The following is a 23,375-nucleotide window of genomic DNA, read 5'->3' as shown; positions in this document are numbered from 1 at the left end:
AGGTCGGGTGGTGATTGCAGGGTCAGTAAACAATGATTTCGAGCCTTCGGAAAATTAACGACCGTCGGATGGGATGGGGCCCACGGGCCGAGAGCGGGCGTGGGTGGCCCATTAGCTGTGGGTGGGTCGGGGCGTTACACGGTCATTCACTGTGGGTTGGTTACATCGCTCTGAACAGGACACCATCGTCTGAACATCCAGATCATCACAAAGTATTGCAACAAGTCTAGTACAGCGACGTCAACACGTCGTTGTATCTACAACAAACATTAGAGCGGGGCCACACATCGATAACACCAAGCCGCTCACCTTCTCCACCTGAATAAGTCTTGAAGCCAAGTGCTGGAGCGGGTAAGTGCAGCGAGTCAAGGGAACCGGTTGTAGTTCACATGATGTCCGGAGCGGTTTCTTGGGGGATATCTTGTTTTCTCTCTAAACAGTTGGAGATCTTGAAGAAAGATTGAATCTTTAGGTCTTTTCATCTTTTATCTCTTGTGTTTGTTGAGATCTCTTCATCACTAAGCATGATTAACCTTTATTCATCCATTGGTTTTGGGTTTATCATGTCTATTAGTGAGTAGATCCATTTTTGATTCATGGGTTAGATTTATTAGGGTGATTAAGTAAATATCTAAGGTGTTTAGTGTTAGATCTATCTATTTCCTTGCTTGTTGAGTTATCTTAATGCTAGATTATAGTTGGTCTCTCTAATCTAGAGCATTAGACATTTTCTGCCCACAAGGTGTATGTTGAAATGTCTGAACCAGCTCTTCATAGATCTTTGCTTGCTTAAACAAAGACATTTGATGTTGGAAGCTTAGATTGCTAGCAGACTCATTCTTAATGATTGCTTGAGTTAATTGAACCAAAGACATGTGATGTTTGATTTACTAAAGCAAGTGAGCATTTATCTTGACAAAGAACTTGTTTAGCATTATTGTCTAGGTATAAGGAAATTGTTTGATTGATAGCTTGCCACCTTTAGATTGGATCTTGATCATCTAAAGTCAAACACCTAGTCCCATAGGTCATATTGTTACTTACTGAAAGAAAGCTCGTTAATTTATTGCATTTTAGTCTAGTTCTTGAATCATATCACTTCACTAAACTTGTTGCACTTAGATTAAGTATTGATTTTCATTCTCATAGCTTCAAGATGACTTAGGATTGGATTGACACTCTCTTATACTACTTGGGCATAAGGATTGTAAGAACTCCTTGTCATTTGTCTGTTGACTTTTCTATCTTTCTAGCCTTGCTAGCTCCTGGTTGATAAGCGTAACTAATTCTCCTTGTGTGTTTCTCCTAGTATGTATACTGGTCATACACCTGGAGTATTAGCTGCAACAAAAAGGGTAAAGCAAGTTAGAGTAGTTAGATTAAATAATAACCAAAAAATAAAGGTAAAAAGTTGGTCCCCGTCGCAACGGCGCCAAATTGATATTACATGTATACGCACACGATTAACCTAATGTGCACACTACCACAATCGAATGGTATGTCGATGTAGCAATTTAAAATTGAATTCACAGAGACTAACTTTACACTTTATCTTTATTGGATCAATATTAAGCTAAAACAATTTGGGTGTTTTAAAATTGATTGAAGCTTAGAAAGCAAGTAACAATTTGAATTGGGGTTTTCAGATTATTAAGAATACTATCCAAGGGGGTTTGATCGTTTGTTAAACAGTTGTGAGCTAAAAAATTATCCAAGTTCAATTTAGCACTAGTCTAGAACTCGTATCACTCAAGATAGGTCAGCCCACTGTCATGGTGCTTCACCTTTTGTCAATCGCTCTCAGTACCTAAACTGTCGTTTGGAATGAGACACGATGACAAACATTAAGATCAAGTCCGATATGTTCACATAACACCCTAACATCTAGTTTCGCTAGTTAGAGATATGATGCTCATTCAAGTTATGTCTAGCAACCTATAACACTTTTGATGAATAGATTAAACCTAGGTTCATGCACTAAGTGATTAGTTTAATGCAAGCCTTAAGAAAACCAGCGAATGAATTCAATCGATTTATAACTTATTTATGTCAAGATCACGAATATAACACCCTAACACCTTAGACTAAGCAAGCCGACTACTCAGCCATATCACAAGATATCAAAGACATTGGTAGTGAATAATATTGCATAATAATAACAAAAACAAAAAGAGGGTTCATGATAATCTTCTCTATGATGAGAAAGATGGAGTCTTCTTCCTATCAAGTAGCAAACCGCCAACAGCACCAAAGTCTCCAATGAGTTTTTCTCTCTTAAAACTAGTGTAGTTTGTAAAGAATAATAAGAAAAAAATCTTGCACGTTTCTGGCGGCTACAGAAGGAAAAAGGAGGATCCCTAGGTAAAATCTAGAAATATTTGAAGTTTCCATAAAAATCTATACCGCTGGAACATGCACTCGGGGTGATCTGCTCGATCGAGAATAGCCATAAGGCTGTTCTGCATGAAAATTTCCAAATTGCACTCTTTTCTGCCTCTTTTACTTCAACTTGTCAACCTCCCATCCAATTAAAATCCATACCTGTAATGATTCGAAAAGTACTATAAAGACTCGATAAATACTCAAAAACGGTTATAGAAAACATTGTTAGAATGTGTCAAAAACAAAAGATATCAACTAGCCACGAACAGAGTCACGATGAGGCTTCTCTCTCACACTTGGTATATATGGTTATCATGGGATTTCAGACAGCCGTGATACAAACGATACGGATCCTGCGATGAACATACTTGAAGGGATCAAAGGTTCGCAAACGGAGGTAGAAGAAGATGATACAGAAAAAACAGAGCTACAAACCTGAAATAGAGGAAGAAGTATCACGGCCCGCTCTAAATACTTGGATGATTACCTTCTAGTAGCAATAAAAGAACAAGAGAGATTGTTGCTATGTCTCAATAATGAGCCATTACACTATGGAGAAGCAAGAGAATCAAAAGAATGGACGAGAGTGATATCACTCAAATTATCCTAATGAATGACTTTTACTCTCTCAAATAAGATGTTCAGTTGTAGTACTTAGGGATCGAATCCACAATGAGCTAGGGCACACAATAGATCCTAATCAGCAATGATTAAGCTAGGTAAATTATGAGAATAGTAAACACCAGGGTGAACAAGGTAGTTGTTCAGTTGATTGATTTAGGTTTGTAAACAGTTATGATAAAGTGCTAGATCTAGGTTTTCTACTCATGTAATCAGGATTATAGAGATATAGAATACTTAGGGTGACAATCCTATGACTCGAATTCTAATGATGATTTATTCCAACTTCCACATATGAATCAATCCTACTGGCTAACTCTGATATCTCATATGTCACTTGTTGATATGGATCGAGCGTCGATTGATGGTATGGTATGAGCGTCGATCGATGGTCTCTTAGACAAGCGTTAGCGAGTTAATCGATAGGTTTACTTGTCATGTTCGAAGTTCTAGATAGTGCCATCAGAACGGACCATGGTGCGAGGACAAGCACCAGCCAGGTCATGAGACCTAAGGGCAAGCGTATCATGGTCCAAAATGGTGGTTAAGTGCATCAGGAAGCTGAGACTTAACCAGAAAGGAGGAAAGGCAAGCTCAAAGGAGTTGGGCAAGTGTTTTGGTAGCTGGCCGTTGAAGTATGGAAGCTCGGGCAGCTAGGAAAGGAGTGGGGCAAGCTCACAGTAGCTCAGGCAAGACCAGGACAGCTCCAGTAGCTGGAGATTCAGCTCACTCAGCTGGAGAAGCTAGTGATCAGCTCATCTCAGCTGGATGGAGTGTTTGGCACTTGGGCGGTTGGACCGGACCATGAGCGGTTATGGGTCCGGCTCGGTGGTGACATGGGCCGGTGTGACCATGGAGCTTGGCAAGTAGGCCAGGCACTTGATCAAGTGCTGGCAGGTGAAGATCGATCAAGGGGAGCGGTTGGGAGCAGTTGGGGACGGTTTGGCCGAAGGGATGTGAATGAAAGCACATGCGCCCATTCGCCCAAAACCTTGCAACCGTTCGCCCAAAGGTGGTTGGCGATGGCATTCCCTATAAATAGGAGTCTCTGCACATCGATTTAAGGACGAGAAATACCAGGCAAACCTCTGCCAAAATTACACCAGAAAGAAAAGAGAGAAGAACCGGCGGTAAGGCAATCGGAAGAAAGAAAAGAGAGAAGAACCGGCGGTCATTTCGGTGGGATTCAGGCAGTGGGAAGATTCAGGCAAGGCTATGGCAGGCGAGCAAAGTGAGAAGGACAAGAGGAAGGAATCAGAGAAGGAAGGGCTGCAGAGGAACGCACGCCTAAGGTTAGTGATGCACTCCGGATGGTTATCGCCCAAGACCATGGGTTTATATGGTCCGGCCGATTGAACCATGTTGTGTTGGTTGCATCTTTTACTTCTTTTCTCTTTGTCAATCTCTTTCCTACTATATTCTGGTGTATTCCGTGGGTTTATACTCGTGGGAAAACCCCCAGGCCTTGGTTAGATCAGAGTAATCTCTCCATGGCCTTGGTTGGGCATGTGTGAACCGATCTTATAGTTCCCAAGGGATTTATGGGGATTTGGCGACTGATATCTCTTAATGGGGATTTATAATGAATTATCAAAGTGAAAGAATGAATTTATATCATTGATTTAGAGATGGTCCCTTATGGCACGGTTTGGCTGTTCATGGCCGAGATCACCATGATTGAGGCCGGTTCTGGGAAATCCAATTGGACCATTCTCTTAGTTTAGAATTACCATGATTTATCATGAATTTTATTTAGTTTTTGGTCGAGTATTTAGAGTGGTCACTTTTGGGACAGAGATGTGATTTAGGGTCCGGAACCATGTATTGTTAGAACTGATGTTAGGATATCGGTTGATAAATGTATTCATGTGTTGTGGGTTTGGTTTCAGGAACAAGCAGTGATCGTGGCAAAGCCAAGGAGTCTTGAAGACCTGGCCATGGATGGATGTGTGATGTGTGTCTAGTTAGATTGAACTTATGATAGCCTATTGTGCAACTTGTGTGTTAAGAATGATTTGTATGGATCACATTGACATATATATATGAAATGATATTTTCTTCTATGCTTCCGCAATGTACTTGTTTATTTATGAACCTCAAATGTTGAAAAATGACTTAGAAACTAATGGACCTAACCGGCTGAATTACACTTAGACATTTAGGTAAGAGTCCGGACTGGTTGGATCAAGGGATCCAGGTTTGGGTCTTACATTACTAGTCTTAATTTAATCAGATGTCTCTTGTTTCTAGCAATCATATCTCAAGGAATTCTATTATGGTGTAGAACCTACCATCGTAGTCGTCCACAATCCTAAGTTCAAGGTTCTAGTTAGCTACTCTAGAACACAAGCATTACAAGAAATTCCTTGAAAGATGTCTATCACCTTAGCAATTCTATAGTTGGGACTAATCCTTCATAACATATTTGAACCATAAATCTAATTATGTGAACTACTCATACATAGCAAAGTAAAACACCATAATCATAAATATAATTTGCATAAATAGAATAAAGTAGAAAAATTGGAGTTCCAACACAAGCTCTGAAGGACTCTTGGGTCTTCTCTCTAAAACTACTAAAAACCCTAGATATGTTTGCATTGAAAATAAGAAAGTATTAAAGCGTATGTTTCCTAGAACAAAACAATAGTAGAGCACTTAAATATTAGATTAAAGTCGGTCAGGGGCATTCTTGTTAATGTCAGAGATTTGGGCTTTAAGTCGGCTGAGAATCATGTCGGGCTTTCTGCGCTTCATCGTCGATCGACGACAGATGATGTCCATCGATACATGATTGACTCTGAATGTCGGCCTTTTGGCTAGTTCGAGGGTCAGCTACTAGTTTTTCTATTTTTATCTCCAAAATGCTCCAAAATCACCACCTTACTCTAAATCATACATGAACTTGTAAATATGCTAAAAAGCCTCTAAAACATTATATATATATATATATATATATATATATATATATATATCTAATGTCGATCAATTATCCCCGGAAACAGCATCAAATTTGATATCAGTCAAATTACCCTAATGAGTGACATTTACTCTCTCAAATAAGAGGTTCAGTGGTAGTACTTAGGGATCGAATTCACAATGAGCTATGGCATACAATAAATCCAAATCAGCACTGATTAAGGTAGGTAAATTATGAGAATAGTAAACAGCAGGGTCAACAAAGGTAGTTGTTCAGTTGATTGATTTAGGTTTGTAACAGTTATGATAAAGTGTTAGATCTTGGGTTTCTATTCAGGTAATCAGGATTATAGAGATATAGAATACTTAGGGTGACAATCCTAGAACTCAAATTCTAATGATGATTTATTCCATCTTCCGCATGTGAATCAATCCTATTGAGTAATTCTGATATCTCAGCTATCTCTTGTTGATATGGATCGAGCATCGATCGATGCTATGGTATGAGCGTCGATTGATGGTCTCTTAGACAAGTGTTACTGAGTTTAACGATAGGTTCACTAGGCTTAACTAAATCAATTGTCGCTTGTTTCTAGTAATCCTAACTCAAGAAAATCTATTCTGATGTAGAACCTACCGTCGTAGTCGTCCACAATCGTAAGTTCAAAGTTCTAGTTAGTTACTAAACACAAGAATTACAAGCAATTCCTTGAAAGATGTCTATTACCTTAGAAATTCTATAGTTGGGCTAATCATTCATAACCTACTTGAACCCTAAATCTACCAGGATGAACTACTTAGACATAGCAAAGTAAAACAAAGTAATCATAAATATAAATTGCATAAATCGAATAAGGTATAAAAACTGGAGTTCCAACACAACTCTTAAGGAATCTTGGATCTTCTCTCCAAACTAATAAAAACTCTAAGAAAGTATGAAAGCGTGTGTTGCTTAGAACAACGACAGAACACTTAAATATTAGATTAAATTCGGCCAGAGATATTCTTGTAAATACATGAGACTTGGGCTTTAAGTCGGCTGAGAATCAAGTCGGGCTTTGCCACTACAAGAAAACATACTTTTTGCCACCCCTAAAAATGTCACAAAAATTCACAAATACTGTACTTGCGACTATGTTGCAACTAAAATTAACAGTTGCAAATTCGTTTAATCTCAAAACAGTCGCTTATTTTTTTTTTTTGTAAAAGAAAACAGTCGCTTATTTGCTACTATATTATGACGCGGTTTCATAGCAGTATATCTGAGACAATTTAGGTACATAATCTCTACTATTAAAACAAAAACATTCTGAAAAATCTATTTTAAAAGGTTGTTGGACTCTTTCATTAACTATTTAATAGTGTTTTGGTCATTACTAATATAATAACGTATTTGAATTTGATATACTAGCATGTAATTAAACAATGACTTATTTCATATCTTTCTGAATCCCACTAATTAAGAAATCTTGAATCTCAAATATCGCACCATTTATATATTATGTGACAAATATATTTTATGTACCAAAATTATTTTACATAACTATCTCCTGCCACAAGTTATTTTATATCTTACATAGCCAAGTCTTTTTCTATAATTAATGCATCATTTAGCAATTTTAGCCAAGTGATTTTATGAGACGTACATCTCCTATAATGTGAACTACAATGCATCAAATCGGTAAACATAAATATAAAGTTCTTTAGAAACATAAAAACTTTATAAGTATCTAAATAAATAAATAATTTCTAATAACTATACAATTAGAAATACGTTATACACCATCTCTTATGTTCAATATGGACCTACAATATTCAGATATTAATTATAAAAATAAATTAACATATATCATACAACATTAATTAGTACCATGTCATCTTACATTATATAATTTCATAATATTTACAAATCAAATTTGATAATCACTTTAGTAAACCATCTGTTAAAACAAAAATATATATTATATTAAATTATTATTTATAAAAATTATCTATAATAACAATTTTTAGTAAGATAAGTTTTAAAATTATTAAAATCTTACAAATATTTTTTTGTTCAAGAAAAAAAAACTACACAAATCAATAATATTAAATTAGCGGAAAATCTCCCAAGTCAATATTAAGTGTCACCAACTCAACAAATATAAATCTTATAAAATTGATACAAAATATATTGAGAAATAATAGGTTTGTGGATTCAGGTCTTTGGATCGAGTACAAATAGGTTTCCTTTGGATCAGATTTTTTCGGGTCCATGACATTTGGACCCAACTAGATATTTAAGAAAAAAATATTTCGAACTCAAGTCGGTTTCTTTGGGATATAGGTCAGTTCGAGTCCATAATTCAAGTACCTGTAAAATACATGTAATTTGGATACGTAATAGGTCTGAACTGGTTCACGTATTTAGGACCAAAAAGATTCAGACTACCCCAAAATCTGAAAAATTTGAAACAAAAATATCCGATAATCAAATAAATATCCGAAAATATCTAAATACCCAAAGGGACACAGACCTTTACCCAAAACCTTACCCGAAGAACACAAAATATCCAAAGTTTTATTCAAAATACCCGAAATATATTTTTAAAAATTCGAAATTTTACGTAAACCTGAAACTATACTGCAAAACACGAACCCAATTTTTTAAAAAAACTATCTCTAATACTGAAAATGTATTTGAATTGCCGAAATATCTAAAATGTTTTCTGTATTTATTTTTACAGAGTCCATATAAGTGTATACAAGTCGATGACAACAAAAAAATACACAAAACATTTTAGGTATTTTGGATACTTGGACTCTAACAGAAACACGCGTGTCTAAAAATCCAATATGTATTTTGCCTTGATCTTGGACCCAAACCGTATTTTGCGTTGTTTCTCAACATTATTTTGGGACCGGATAAAATGTACAAGTCTAAGAAAAATTCATATAAGAATGTGAGTACAAAATCTCAAATAAACTAATTTATAAAATTATATATTTTAAACAAATTTCCACTTTATAACATGATAATATACAATAAACCCAAAATACTAATTCATATCCAACTTTTTTTATGACCCAAAATAAGCCGCGCTTTCTAAGCGCGGATCAAAATCTAGTTAATACTATTAAATTGGAAGAAGTATTAAAAAAATCTACTTAAACAAAATTGTTGGATCTTTTCATTTTTTTAGTCCAACCTATTATATATAACTAAATCTTATAACTAACCTATTTTATAGCAACCAAATAAAATTCTCCTACATCTAAATAAAACCTATTACTCTTTATTGACTAAATGTTATAATCTAAACCGGCGATCTATTACCTTTAAAATATGTAGTACGTTTTGTATCAACCACTTATCACTAATCTATTACTATAAAGTACGGTGTATCTCTCATAGCGCGACACGTCGGATGCCAGGTCACTAATTCAGTTGATGTCGTGCTGACACCTGTCCAGATGAGTGAAACTCCCCGTTTCATTTATTCTATACCGTCGTGGGTTTCATTCGTGTGATGTGAGATTGGGCTGTGAAAATTTAAACTGTGTCCGGCCCGATAGAATGGATGATGTCTCTGACCCTAATACGGTCGTCTCTTCCACTTCGTGCGACGGTGATTTGATGCCGTTTGCGTTTCTTCCCATGATCTGAAACGTTCCGAGTAAAGGCTTCGTGTTTAATCCCTTTGATCTGAAAAGTGGTGTTTGTTCTGTATAAATATGTGTGAGTATTCCTCTCCTTGATTTCATCTACTCTTTGTTATCTCTTATATCTCTCGCCGATGTGGTCTTACTCGGATCTCTCTGTGTCAGATGCCTCGGTGATTCTGTGGTGGTACTCTCTACCCGTGTTGAAGGTTTTCTGGTCTGTTCTGATATCTCTCTATGAAGTTGGAAGCTCGAGCCTCTTCTTGCCTCTCGGTGGTGGTTTTGTGCCACCGAATATTTCTTGCGGCGAATAACCGTTGACGGTGGCTTCTTTGTATGTTTCTTTATGGTTTTTGGTCTAATCGTTCATACTTCCTTTTTTATTATTGTTCAATTACTTTCTTGAGTTTTTGTTGTTTATCAATTTTTGTTAAACCTCTTTATATTTTTTTGGTGTTTTATTTATCCTTGCAGGCCAAGACTGCAAATCTTGAACGTGTCATAAGATCAGAGCTTTTGGTCAGGGTCAACAGCTATGGCAAGTGAATTTCCATCATATATTTTTAAATTAAAACTTCAGATTGGAGACAAACTAAAATTATCAAATGGAACTGTTGGTTTTGTCTTATCCTTGCAGGCTTGGATTACAAACTTTTAAAAGAATGTTGCTCAAGCAGATGTGAAATAGAAGTATTCAGACATTTGGAGTTTTGTAGGAAGCATGTAGCTCACGATTTTTCTGTCATTTTTAAAGGTAATTTGTTTGTCTTCTCTAATACATTGCATTATATGTCTCTTAATTTGCTCTAGATTAATTACTATTTGGGTCTGGTTAATATTTTATTTTTTTTAGATTTGGTGCAGTGCTCATGAATAGGTAGAACCTAATACAGTACTTGAGAGAGGACTCGAAAGCTTACTTGATAAGGGTATTCTCCAGTTTCTTAGTTCAATGCTCAAAGCTTGACCGTATGTTGAAAATCTACAAACCCGTACAATACTCTCGCTGACATCCTTACACATTCTAATATTTCAAAGAAAATGAAACCATAAAGCAGGAAGTTTTAAGCACATGCATGAAGGCTACTTGGTTGGTAGGCAGATAAGAGATTAAGCATATGTGTTTTGTCTTAAGACAGATAAAAAATTCTCAATATGCTTTAAGGTCATATAGTCCCTTGCCAACACATGATTTTTAGCTAAAGTTGTAGCATTTACTCAAATCAGTTTCTTCTCCTTATTGAATAGTTATCGGTTTCTTCCTGACAAAGTGATCTACTTTATTGATGAAGATGGGTCTTTTGTTCGATTTTGCCATGTTCAGGTTCATAGTTACATGTTTCTCACATCATCAGTAAATGTATTTTTTTTTTCCTTTTTAGTTAATTCAGATACTTAAGCTGGCGAATAAAGAGGACATACGGCCACTGAATCAGACATCTACATTGTCTCCACCTGGACATGAATCCTGGTTGATTAAGTCTGATGAATCTATACGTCTCCCAATACGGTGCAAAGACTTTTTTGTGAACTGGATACGGTGCAGAGACTTCATAGAACAGTTATTGGCCAAAACGAAGTTGTCCTAGCTATTGGGGGTGATTGGTTTGGTTGTAACTGTAGAAAATTTACTGTAAGATTTAAGCTGTAGAATTTTTTGATTTAGCTTTAAGTGATGTAGATTTAAAATATATTGCTGCAGCAACATATTTCCTACAGCAAAAATAATGGAGCTTTAGAAAATAAGGTAGTTACAGTCATTTTCTCTACATTTTTGCTGTAGCTTTAAAAACAAATATAAAGCATGATTGATGATTTCAAAGGTTGTAGGTAAAAATTAAAGTTAAAACCACCTCCTACAACCCAACCAATCACACCCATTATCCGGGCGATCCGACGTCCATGTGTTGGGCTCAAGAACCCAAACCATCAAATCCAATGTTGTGAATTTCTTATAAGTATTCTATGAACTTTATATTTTGTGTAGTATTTCTTTTCATTCTATTTAGTTCTACATATAATATCCCTTGGTTATGTTCGCTGAGAACAAATTTGCAAACTGTACATTTACAGAAAGTAGTTATCAGTTCTCATATTTTTCTTTTTCTTTCGGTGAGTCAAAAGTATTTTACCGTAATGCATTTACATAATTCGGATTACCTAAATAAATAACTGTATGAATAAATTTAACCCTAAATTTAATAACCAACAAAGTGGTGGTAAGTTGAAATGAATATTAGGTAAAATGAACATGATATCTCTTATCACTTAAAATTCTATAAAAGACAAAAATCATTATGATACACATCTCTTGCAAATGTAATCCGCAACACAAAAATCATAAAATTATACAAAACATAAAAATCTAGATAACAAGTAGAGTATATCCCGCCCGTAGGGCGGGATAGTGTTTATATAAAATGTTTGTAACGAATGATGGTGTGAAATTAAATATAAACCAAGTTCAAAAAAAAAAATTAAATATAAACCAACACTATACCTCATAATAACAAGACTTTGACGAACTATGTATTAGATATTTATTATTTAAATGAGTCAGCATATTCATCACAACAATATAAAAAAACTTAGCATTTTCGTCACAACATTTTAATAAACTTACATATATTAGTTATTTTGAATATATGTAGATTGATATTGAAACGTTTTATATAATTTCAAAAGATATTTGAAGTCGTGATTGTATATTTTATCATGTTGTTAATTTGCAACAACGAATATATAAAAAAAAAGCACAATCCTAATTTTCTTATGTCTTCTAAGAACCTTATTTTTAAAGGAATCTATTTTTTAAAAAATTGAATATTTTTATATTTTACCTTATTTTAAAAAAATCAAGATACAGCATATGTTGTTACAAAATATTTTTTTAAAAAGGGAGTATACTGTATATATGCTATTTAAATCCACTTACTTTATTAACTTTAATAGACTTCAAAACTCATCTAAAATTTAATATACTCATACGTCATATTACACAATGTCATCTTGAATTACATAGTTCCAAAAATGTACATAATTAAATTTAATAAATCAAACCATCTATATATATATATATATATTTTTTTTTAAATTAATTTTTGTAAAAAGTATTTATTACAGAATTTGTTATTTAAGATAAGTTTAAAACTACTAAAAACATTACAAATTTATACTATTGAATTAGCCAAATTTATATCAAGTAAATCTTAAGTCTCATCAGCTCAACAAATATAAATTTAACAAAATGCACACAAGATATAATAAAAGAGAGTAGGTCTGAGTATCTGGATTTTCGGTTCACGTACAGATTGATTAATTGTGGTTTCAATTTTTTTTAATATAACTAGGTATTTTGAATTTTTTTTGGTTCAACTTTGGTTGATTTCTTTTGGATATGGGTCAGTTTAAATCTATAACCCAAAATGAACAATTCGTTCTGATCCGAGAAAATTAAAAAGCCAATTTTCCAAATACCCAAAATATTTTGTTTTTAAATTAAATTTTACCTGAAACCCGAAATTAAAATCGAAAATCTGAACCCGAAACTTTAGAAGTATTTTTAATACCAAAGACATATCTAAAGCACTCAATATACCCAGTATAATAAAACATTTCAGGTACTTGGGTACCCGATTAGGTCTCGAGTATGATCTTGACTCGAAAAGAGATCTACGAGTCCAAAAAAAAATTATATGTACTTTACCATGGACTTGGATCCAAACTGCGCCTATATTTCCAGGTCGATTTCAGTTTGTTTTTTCGGGTTAGATACATATGCATACTTAAGAGAGAGTTATATAAGAGTGTACATACAAAATCTTAAATAAACTAATTCATGAATTATAGGATTTTTAACGTAAAAAACCCTCAACTAAGTTTGTTTTGGATAAAAACTCCCAAACTAAGTATTTAGCAAAATAACCCTTAAACTAACTTTATCTATTGAATTAAACCATGTCAGGTCATAATTACCAGTACTACTGGTAAATCTTTAGTTTAGGGGTTTTTACAATAAGTAAACATAGTTAGGGGGTTTTACCATTAAAAAAATCCAAAATATAATAACATTACTAAATATTAGTAAATTTAATTTTCTAGCATTATATATGTATAAATTATAAGTCTGTTTTTTTTAAAATCAACATTATATATGTATAAATTAAAAATGTAAAAAAAAAACCAAAAAAATATAAAAAAATATCTAAAGCTTTACCTGTATTAAAATAATCTAAAAATTAAAAAAAATGTAAAAGACAAGTATATAACAAAAAAATTTATATCTTATCTAGTAACTTTAATTTTCAAAATTAGCATTTTTTAAAATTTATATAAATATATGAGTCTGATTTTTTTTAAATCAACATTATATATGTATAAATAAAAAAAATGTATAATTAAATTTATACATATAAAATGTTTATTTTTTAAAACAAATATCAGACTCATATATTTATAGAAATTTTAAAAATGCTACTTTTGAAAATTAAAGTTACTAGATAATTTATAATTTTTGGTATATTTTCTTGTCTTTTATATTTTTAATTTTTAGATAATTTTTATTACAGGTAAAGCTTTAGATAATTTTTTTCTATTTTGGGGTTTTTACATTTTTAATTTATACATATATAGTGTTGATTTAAAAAAAAAATCAGACTCGCATATCTATAAAACTAAAAAATGCTAATTTTGAAAATTAAAGTTACTAATTTTTAGATAATGTTATTATATTTTGGATTTTTTTTATTTTTTTATTTTAATGATAAAACCTCCCAACTATGTTTAATTAATGTAAAAACTCCTAAACTAAAGATTTACCAGTAGTACTGGTAATTATGACTTAAGGGGGTTTAATTCATTAATAAAGTTAGTTTGAGAGTTATTTTGTTAAATACTTAGTTTGGGGGTTTTTATCCAAAACAAACTTAATTGAGGGGTTTTAGAGTTAAAAATCCTGAATTATATAATTTAAACAAATTATCGTCTTCAATATCATATGATTTTGTAACATAATAATGTACAACGATTTTAAAATACTAACTCACAAACTTTGTATACAAGTTAAAGAAAAACCTGCGTTTTCAAAGCGCGGATCAAAATCTAGTTAGTGTTTATTCCTCTAGTACTTTCTGACTTTCGATACTCTCTCTTTTGAAAAACATTGTTTTGTTTTAATAATTACTAAAATGATTTATTAATTTGGAACCAAGGATAGACAACTTTATTTAATAATTATTAATTATTTCTTTTATATAGGTAATGAACAATCCAAAAAATGTTGTAAAAAAAAGAACAATCCAAAAAAAAAAAAAATTTGCCAGACAGTTTTCGATATTTTATTTATTTTAAAATTACAAAAAGAAAATAAATGAAATACAAATTAAAGAAAAAAATAAAGACAAATACAATGTAAACCACCGCGCTGGCCATGAATTTCCAACCACTGTTCAGATTTTGAAGCCAAGGATAGAGAACTTGATTTGAAATTAGTTTGACCGGAGCATTAAAGCCCTCGACGTCTACAATGCCATCCGCTTGGAATCGAGAAACATTTCGTCACGATGATCTCCGTTTTAGACTGTTGATCTAGAGAGAGAGAGAGAGAGAGAGAGAGAGAGAGAGAGAGAGAGAGAGAGAGAGAGAGAGAGAGAGAGAGAGAGAGAGAGAGAGAGAGAGAGAGAGAGGGTTAAGTCACATTTAATATTTTAATCAAAGAGAAGAAAGAGAATTAGAACGGGAATCACTTGATCTGTTCGATTAAAACTATCGATGGTCGATATTAAAGCAAAGCTCAATCCTCGTAGTAATGGATTAGCCAATCAGAAGCTTTCATCTTTTAGTAATTTTTTTTTACAGTTGTCTCAAAATAGTCACAAAGTGCTACTATTTTGTGACATAATTAAATGAGTCATATTTAAACCATAATCCCTAAACTTTCTAAGTATAAATTAGTTAACATAGATACATTTACATCATTTATACCTTAATTTTAAAGTATATATCTCACTTATGAAAGTAAAACAATATGTAACAAATCAACTTTGAAATCTATAAAAGAATCCAAAATCATTCCATGATAAACATATAACATATTTTCTAACTAGGTGATAATCCGCACCATGCGCGGAATGAATGAATAAAAAATATTACTTTTAATATATTTATGACTTTTTTGACTAATATCTATAAATAGTCTGCGCATTATCACATGCTACAACATCATGGACTCTTAAGATGTTTATATCTGTATTTTGATGTTTATATACATATTTTGTTTATGTATCTATATTTATAATAAAGTACCTAGAGTTTGAACCGCGCATCTACGCGGATATTTGTAATTAGTGTTAGGTATTTTAGATGTGTCGTCATATAACTAATTACGTAAAAATCCAGACCGAATCGGGTAATATGATTATTTTGGCACAAATATTCGACCATGTTCAGATATATTGGTTATTTGGATACTTTATGTTTCTATACATTGGAAACATACTAATCTATACCAAGCAAAACTCAACTCGAAACCCATCCAGAAATTTATAATACCTGAACGGGGTTTAATTTTAAAACCCAAAAAATTGATACCCGAAAGAAACGACTCTTACCTAAATGGCTACATGAATATCAATGCTTAACTGATTGTGTAAACAAATAAAAAATTATAAAACTATTGGTCAACTGTTTTGAATTCTAGTCACGAGCAAATTCATTTAAACCGATTACGTTACTATGACATGTAAAATAAATGATGTCGAAGTATTATGGTAAATAAAATTAATGAAGTAGTTAAGAAAAGTGAAAAATGTAAGAATATATAATAGAACACTTAAAAATATATGTACGTTTTGTTTTTTATTTATGTAATAAATTCTGTCAAATTAATTGGAAAATACAATAAATGAAGTGGTCTTAGAAAAGGAAAATGAAATAAAACACAATTTATGAATTTATGAATATATTGTTTTGTAATTTAGTTTTAATATAATATATACTAGGGTCGGCCTGGGCTACGCCCGAGTTTTTGTTTAAATTCTAATATTTATTATATATTTTTATGTTTATTTCATATATAAATAGTATAAGCTATTAAAAAATATAAGTGGATATATTACTATAATTTTATAAAAATTCACTGTTTCCTGTCTTATGAATTTCGAATTTCAGTATCCATATTTTTTTATTTTTGTTATTGGAAAATATATATGGTTATGGTGTTCAATTGGTTGGACTATAGCTAGATATGTTTCATTTCACTTGCAACTTTTTATAAGTTTTTTTTCCAACTACCAATGGACCCCCCCCCTTTAAATCTACAACCTTACTTAATATTTATTTTTCATAAATCAACAGTTTAAATGTTATAATTTTTTCTACATCAAAAAACTTACAGAGCAAACCAATACCAAATCAACAAAATCCAATATGACATCATTTAATCTGAGAGTAAGCTAAAACGAATTAAAAATAATTTCACACTTCTTTTCAGTTTATCTATTAAATTTTCTGTTGTATACATATTTAATGCATTGCTTTGTTAATTAATAAATTAAAAATAATGGTAAAAGCTGAAATTTTGATTAATATATGCATCGGAAAAGGAAAATAACACTTATATTGAAATAAAATTTAAATATAAGATGGCTTCACAGATTCAATTTTAATTATTTCAATTTGTTTACTGTCAAAGACGATATTGTCGACGCATAACTAAACTACGCTTTTGAAGCTCAGATATATTTGTTTATGATTATGTAAATTGTTTGGCTTTATTTTTTATTTTTTATTAGTTAATTTTCCAGTTTAATTTTAATATTTTGTAGTATTTTGTAAGTGAATAATATTTTTTAAAAATGTTTTTTTTGTTCAATGTAGTTATTTGTTTATATTTGAAAAATAAATTTAAATAGTATGAAACCAGAAAATTCTCAACTGACAATAAAGATAATGAAGATAGATAGAAATTATTTTTCTTCTTTGTCGTTGAACTCCAATAAATTTGTTAAATTGGGATGATGATTTTTTAAATCAATACTATTAAAACAGAAGGCCCTTTTTTGAGGTAACTTCTGTTTTGAAAATATTTACTGATTCATGCCACTGCATTATTTAAAACCTATACTTTTGATTATTTTTTACAAAATCTTTTTGTTTCAACAAACTATATATGGCCGTTTCTCTATATCCGCCTTTCAACTAAATAGTTTTGGCATAATTAAAAGTGTTTTACGATATGGAGAACAAGATCATCGCAGATTTGGGGGTTTTAAGTTAAGCGTTTTGTACGAGGTGATTACGAAGGCGATTTGTCTTAGGGTAAGGTTGACGAATGTTTTGCGACTTGATTTTTATCTTGCTAGGAAACCCTTCAACTGCTTCTCTAATGGTGGTTCTGAATTCAAGACCGAGACATTGATCCCTGCTACACTAACAAGAAAGCGTCCTTTAATTCGTACGTTAAGAGGTGTGATGGCTCTGATATGTTTGAACATGGGTCTGATTGAGGTTTTTACCTTTAGCTGAACCATCCACAAAATCATGAGTGCTCAATCGTCCCTCTCTTTTGATTTTGTGTGAACTTGGAACTGATGAAAGCAATCTAAGTTATCTTTTTAAAAAATGTTCTCCAAGAATTATCTAATTTCATAAATGGGGAGACTGATTCATTGTGATTGATTTTTCCTAGATTAATTACTACTCTGATAGATAACAGAGCTAAATATGTCACAAGTAATTCCAATGGATCTTTTCTTGAGACACTTAAAGTTTTTGAATCCCAAGCATTGCTTATAAGTTTAGGTGGATAAGTAGTGGCTTTTGACCAAAATCCTTGGTCTGATGGTTGCAGGATTTTCACAAAAGTTCCAGTGGACGTCGATTCTATGCTTTAATTTCTGATGGTTGCAGGATTTTCATAATATCTTTTTGTTTCACTCACATATTTGTGTACCTCTCAGCTTTCCTCTGATGTTAAAGAGCATGAAACTTCAGCAGTTGATTACACAGCAGGGGACATAGGGAGAAGACACTCTCTGAAATCGCAAAGGCTTGCTAATAATGGGGATTTTTTCAGGTTCAAACTTTTCCTTTATGATCTCTTTGTTTTGTATGAGCTTATCTCTTTATGAGCGTAGCTGGTGAACCATGGGATTACATTAAAGCTTCTGAATAACGTGAAGAAGCATAGTTCAGACATTTTAGGTTATGTGGGTCACTGGATAGAACTAGAGATGAATATTTTCTGGTTGGAAACAACAAAGCTGAGGTTAAGGCTAGGTTTGGGCCAAACAGATAATATTTCTGTGTCAATTTTATTGTCGTATACGCAAAAACAAAAATAATGGATTTCAACCCGAAATATGGGTTTTGGACCTTTTGGTTATTAAACTAACAACAAATAACAATTAATTGTTATGTGAAATCTAAAAACACTAACCCATTAATAAATTAATAAATGCTGCATAAGATATTTAATTTATGTAAGAAAAAAAACAATAAACACAACAAAAATACAATCATCTTAAAACTTACTAAAAACATTGTATAATCAATTTTAAAATTATTATATATGATGCAGTTATTATAATTTTAAATTCAATACTATAAAATGTTATAAATTTTTAAAAATTATTGGTAATATCTTATAAACACGTTACTGAAATCTACAAGTGTAAGAAAGATATTATAATGATAATTTGTACAAGAACGTACTAAACATATTAAAATAGAAAACACATACAAAATTTCAATTTTCATACAAAACACATACAAATTAATTTTGCTTCAAGTACAATACAGACATATTAATATAATACATGATAGAACATGAAATACTTAAAATTGATTATATTAAAACAGGAGACACTTCTTTGAGACCCCCTTAATTTTTCTACTATATTATAAAGCGCCACTGTTTTAAAATTTAATTAAAAACATGGAAAAAGAATATTGTGAATCATCAACAACTGGAATATGCCAATAAATATTTTTAAAATAATATTTAAAAGCTTAAAATAAAGTCAAATTTCTTAAACCAATCCACAGTTAATGAGTAGACATTTTACAGTTAAGTTTTTTGAGATTATTCTATCGAATTTTAAATATTTATCAAGTACAAACGGGTTAAACAAATATAATTTTTATTTTTATTGTGAACTAGCGAACAGGTTAATAGTATTTAAAAGATTAAAATAAAGTTAAATTTTCTAGACTAATATACGGTTAATGAGTAAACATTTTACCATTACGTTTTCGGTTTATTCCATCAAATATTATAATATTTTATCAAATACAAACGGGTTAAACAAATAGAATTTTCATTTTTGTTATAAACTAACAAACGGGTTGATAATAGGATTTTGGCGGTTATTGTGGTGTCATATATGTATATAAAATCATCCGCAAAAATATTCAAGTAATATGAAAGCAAAGTCACTTAAAATAAAACTTCGATTAGTACTATATATAGTTATCGACTTTAATTCTTCATCAAAATTATGTGAAAATAGCTATTTGAGAGAATTGTCCTAAATTATAAGTTTAAATTTTAAACACAAACCATAAGGATCATATTTTAAAACAAATTTTAGTTTTAAACAACTATTTAAAAATGTTACAGCTAACAATAACATTGAATCCCATTTAAAATCTTATAAATATTTTTTTCTAAATTAATGTGACATAAGTCTACTAAATATATCCACATACAAAACTATAATTGTACATAAATCCTATTAATAAATTTATATTATTTTAAGTCAATATTTAAAATTTTAAAATAAAGTCGACCTTCTTATAATAATTACCGTTTTTAGATTATTCTATTGAATATGTAAAATATTTATCAAGTACAAACGGGTGTTGAACAAATATATTTATCATTTGTGTTATAGACTAACAAACATATTAGTAGTTTTATCAACGAAAAATAATTCCACGCTTTTAAGACGTGGATTAAAATGTTATCTATTATATTAAAACAATAACATGACCTATTGATATATGTTTGGTCCAACTATTTTAATACAATTATTAAAATTTCTAATTAATCATTTAAGAAAAATATTATACAAAGAAAAACACAAATATTACTAAAAACACAAATACAAAAATTATTTTTTTTCAAAAAATGTAAAAACAGAAAATATACCCGCCCTCTTAAGGGCGGGTCAAAATCTAGTATATTTTTAAAATTTCACGTGATCCTCATATCGGGTTGTCTCTGGCCTCATATCAGGTTGTCCCTGGTCTTGTATCGTCGCAGTACCTTGCTTATGTGAAAAAAAAATGAAGCACTGGCCTTGGGCATCTTTTATATATATATATATATATATCATTAGCATCTCTATGAGTTAAGTAACATATGAGACCAATGAAAACATGTATTTTTAAAGAGACTAAAAAAATATGAAAATAATTGCTAGTTACTAAAAATTTGTATAAAGAAATAAATTTTTTTGCACACTAAACTACAATAGCTTTCTGTACAGTTGACAGTTCTTAAACAAAAAATTTCCTAGCTTCGGGCAGCACTTAATGTTGGCACGGCCATGTATCGGGTTGTAAGATATCAGACCTAGAAGAGCATATCGAAGGAGATTCGTTTGTTTCAATCTTTACAATTGCTTCAAGCGGATAAGACTTGGCACTTGGTACATTTTTCTCCCGGTTTGGATAGACCATGTAATCTGAAGAAAAGTTCAAGAATGAGTAATAATCAAAGATAATTAAAATAATCAAGAGAAGTTTGTATAAAAGATCATTTTAGTTATGGAACAACACATGAATAAAGCAAGAAAGTAAGCTTGTGAGAGGCAAAGCTTCTCATTTATGTTTGGAACACTACAAACGTAGATTTTTGTAACCATTAGTTGTCCGAGTTCAATGTCCTAACTGAAAAGGAAAAGCATACCAAGAGTGACTGCTAACTATGTCTTATTGTTTAAACATTTCATGCACCATATAATGTATGAAAACGTCATGTGCCAGTGCCACTTACAGTCATATTAATGACTGAGAACATAGATACTTGTCTTGGCTTGTCAATTAATTTTATAGTGCATAGATAATTAGACACTTAGCAAGAAGCATGTATATAACTCGACAAAAGAAAAGTATGTATATATGGCAAATATTACCCTATTCAAACAACGATGAGCATCAAGTAGTATTGCCTTTAGGTTCAACGTCTGCTCACCCATCCCCATTGAGAACCACATTTGTCACTCTGTGCTCGAACACTTCCTCGATAGCCAGCACCTAGACATTTAAATTTACAATTGATACACTCTCTCTCTCGCTGATTTTGATACCAAGTAAAGACATTTACAATGTTAGATTCACAGAGAAACTAAAACAACAAAATAAAAAATCTTATTATTTAGTACTACTAAATAGCAGGAAGATAAGTAAATATAATCATACCTTTATAACCTCAAGACTACGCATAACCTTGAAAGACTCGAAACAGAAATTGAGAATCTTATATGATGATAACCCAAGGGTCAGATTAATATCAGAAAGAGGAAGAGATATTTGGAGCTTATGGATCGGTGCGAAAGCACTATTCAAATTGTAAAAACTGACTCGAGACACTGCATCAACTCCAATTACTCCTTTTGTGCCTTCTTGACAACCTTCGAAGCTGCTGATGCGTGAGCCTTCTTGGTGGCGAAATCACCGGAAGATGTTCCTCCATATGATGATTCCTCATGATCATTGCCATCAGCCTTAACCTCAGAGAGTACACTCTAGTAACCAAGGATCGTATGCAATGCAAAGTATAAAACAGTAGCTTCGTTTTATTCCTCTTAACTTATGAGATCACCTTACACATTAGATCTCTTTATATAGGCAACTAGGTGATTTTCCCGTGCTCATGCACGGATATAAATATTTATAAAATAAATATATTATAATATTTTATTTACATTATAATAGTTTATTAATATTTTTTTAATTATTCTGTTATTTATATTATAATCAATATGCATGATTTGTTTTAAATAACTTTGTGTTATTTTAATTAGATTATAATTTTGGATATATAATATCTCGACTGTTTGGTTATTATTTAGATATATTAGATAACATTTACTTTTTACGATTCAATTAAGATATTTTGTTATACCGATTAAAATTTTGATTAATTTTGTTATTTTTATATAGTTTGATTCTTGCCTTAAATTTGTATATATATATATATATATATATATATATATATATTTAGTAGGATTATGTATAATTTATTATATGTTGTTTTGAAAATCAAATAGTAAAAGTAAACTAAAGTGTTGATCGGTTCAAAATTACATCTTAATTGTAAAAGTTGGTTAATATATTTGTAGTATTATTCGAGAATTTCATATTTATTTAGTAAAATGTTGAGAATAAATGAGAATATATTATTTTTATTTAATGTTTGATTTTATATAAAATAATTTGGATTGGTTTAGTTACTCATTTGTGGGTATATTGTGTTATATATTTCAAGTATAACTATTTCTAATCTTATTCAACCAAATCATATTCACTGTATTCATTGCATTAGTTTGGTTTTCATCTTAGTTGTGTATATATATATATTTATGAATTGGCTATTTGTAAATACCCCATGAATATGTTAATTTTATATTACTTGGTAATTTGGAATATGTTAATTATCACAATAAAATTAAAAAAATAAAATGATGATAGGTACGAAATTTCATAAAAATATAATTGATACATTCGAAAAAGGAATACTAATTCTCTATTTTAGTGTCAAGATTATTTTTCTAAAATTTCCTATTTATGAAATCAAATTATATATA

The 23,375-nt window shown here is 31.2% G+C and overlaps 2 long non-coding RNA genes across 3 annotated transcripts; both read left to right on the top strand.

Annotated features, from left to right (window-relative positions):
- The first annotated feature begins 9,414 nt into the window (after positions 1–9,414).
- On the top strand, positions 9,415–10,104 carry LOC130498939 (uncharacterized). Its single transcript, XR_008937959.1, has 3 exons — positions 9,415–9,640; positions 9,730–9,898; positions 10,039–10,104. It is a non-coding gene; the product is annotated as an uncharacterized LOC130498939 (long non-coding RNA).
- Positions 10,105–10,200: 96 nt separating this feature from the next.
- Positions 10,201–11,292, top strand: LOC130498941 (uncharacterized). 2 transcript variants are annotated; one of them, XR_008937961.1, is made up of 3 exons: positions 10,201–10,318; positions 10,418–10,493; positions 10,947–11,292. It is a non-coding gene; the product is annotated as an uncharacterized LOC130498941 (long non-coding RNA). The 2 variants fall into 2 exon arrangements; XR_008937960.1 differs by lacking the exon at positions 10,418–10,493.
- Positions 11,293–23,375: the final 12,083 nt, after the last annotated feature.

The sequence above is a fragment of the Raphanus sativus genome, chromosome 2 (assembly GCF_000801105.2).
Source record: "Raphanus sativus cultivar WK10039 chromosome 2, ASM80110v3, whole genome shotgun sequence".
Classification (NCBI taxonomy): Eukaryota; Viridiplantae; Streptophyta; class Magnoliopsida; order Brassicales; family Brassicaceae; genus Raphanus; species Raphanus sativus.
The sequence above is the reverse complement of the archived record's forward strand: the minus strand, read 5'-3'. Positions and strand labels throughout refer to the sequence as shown.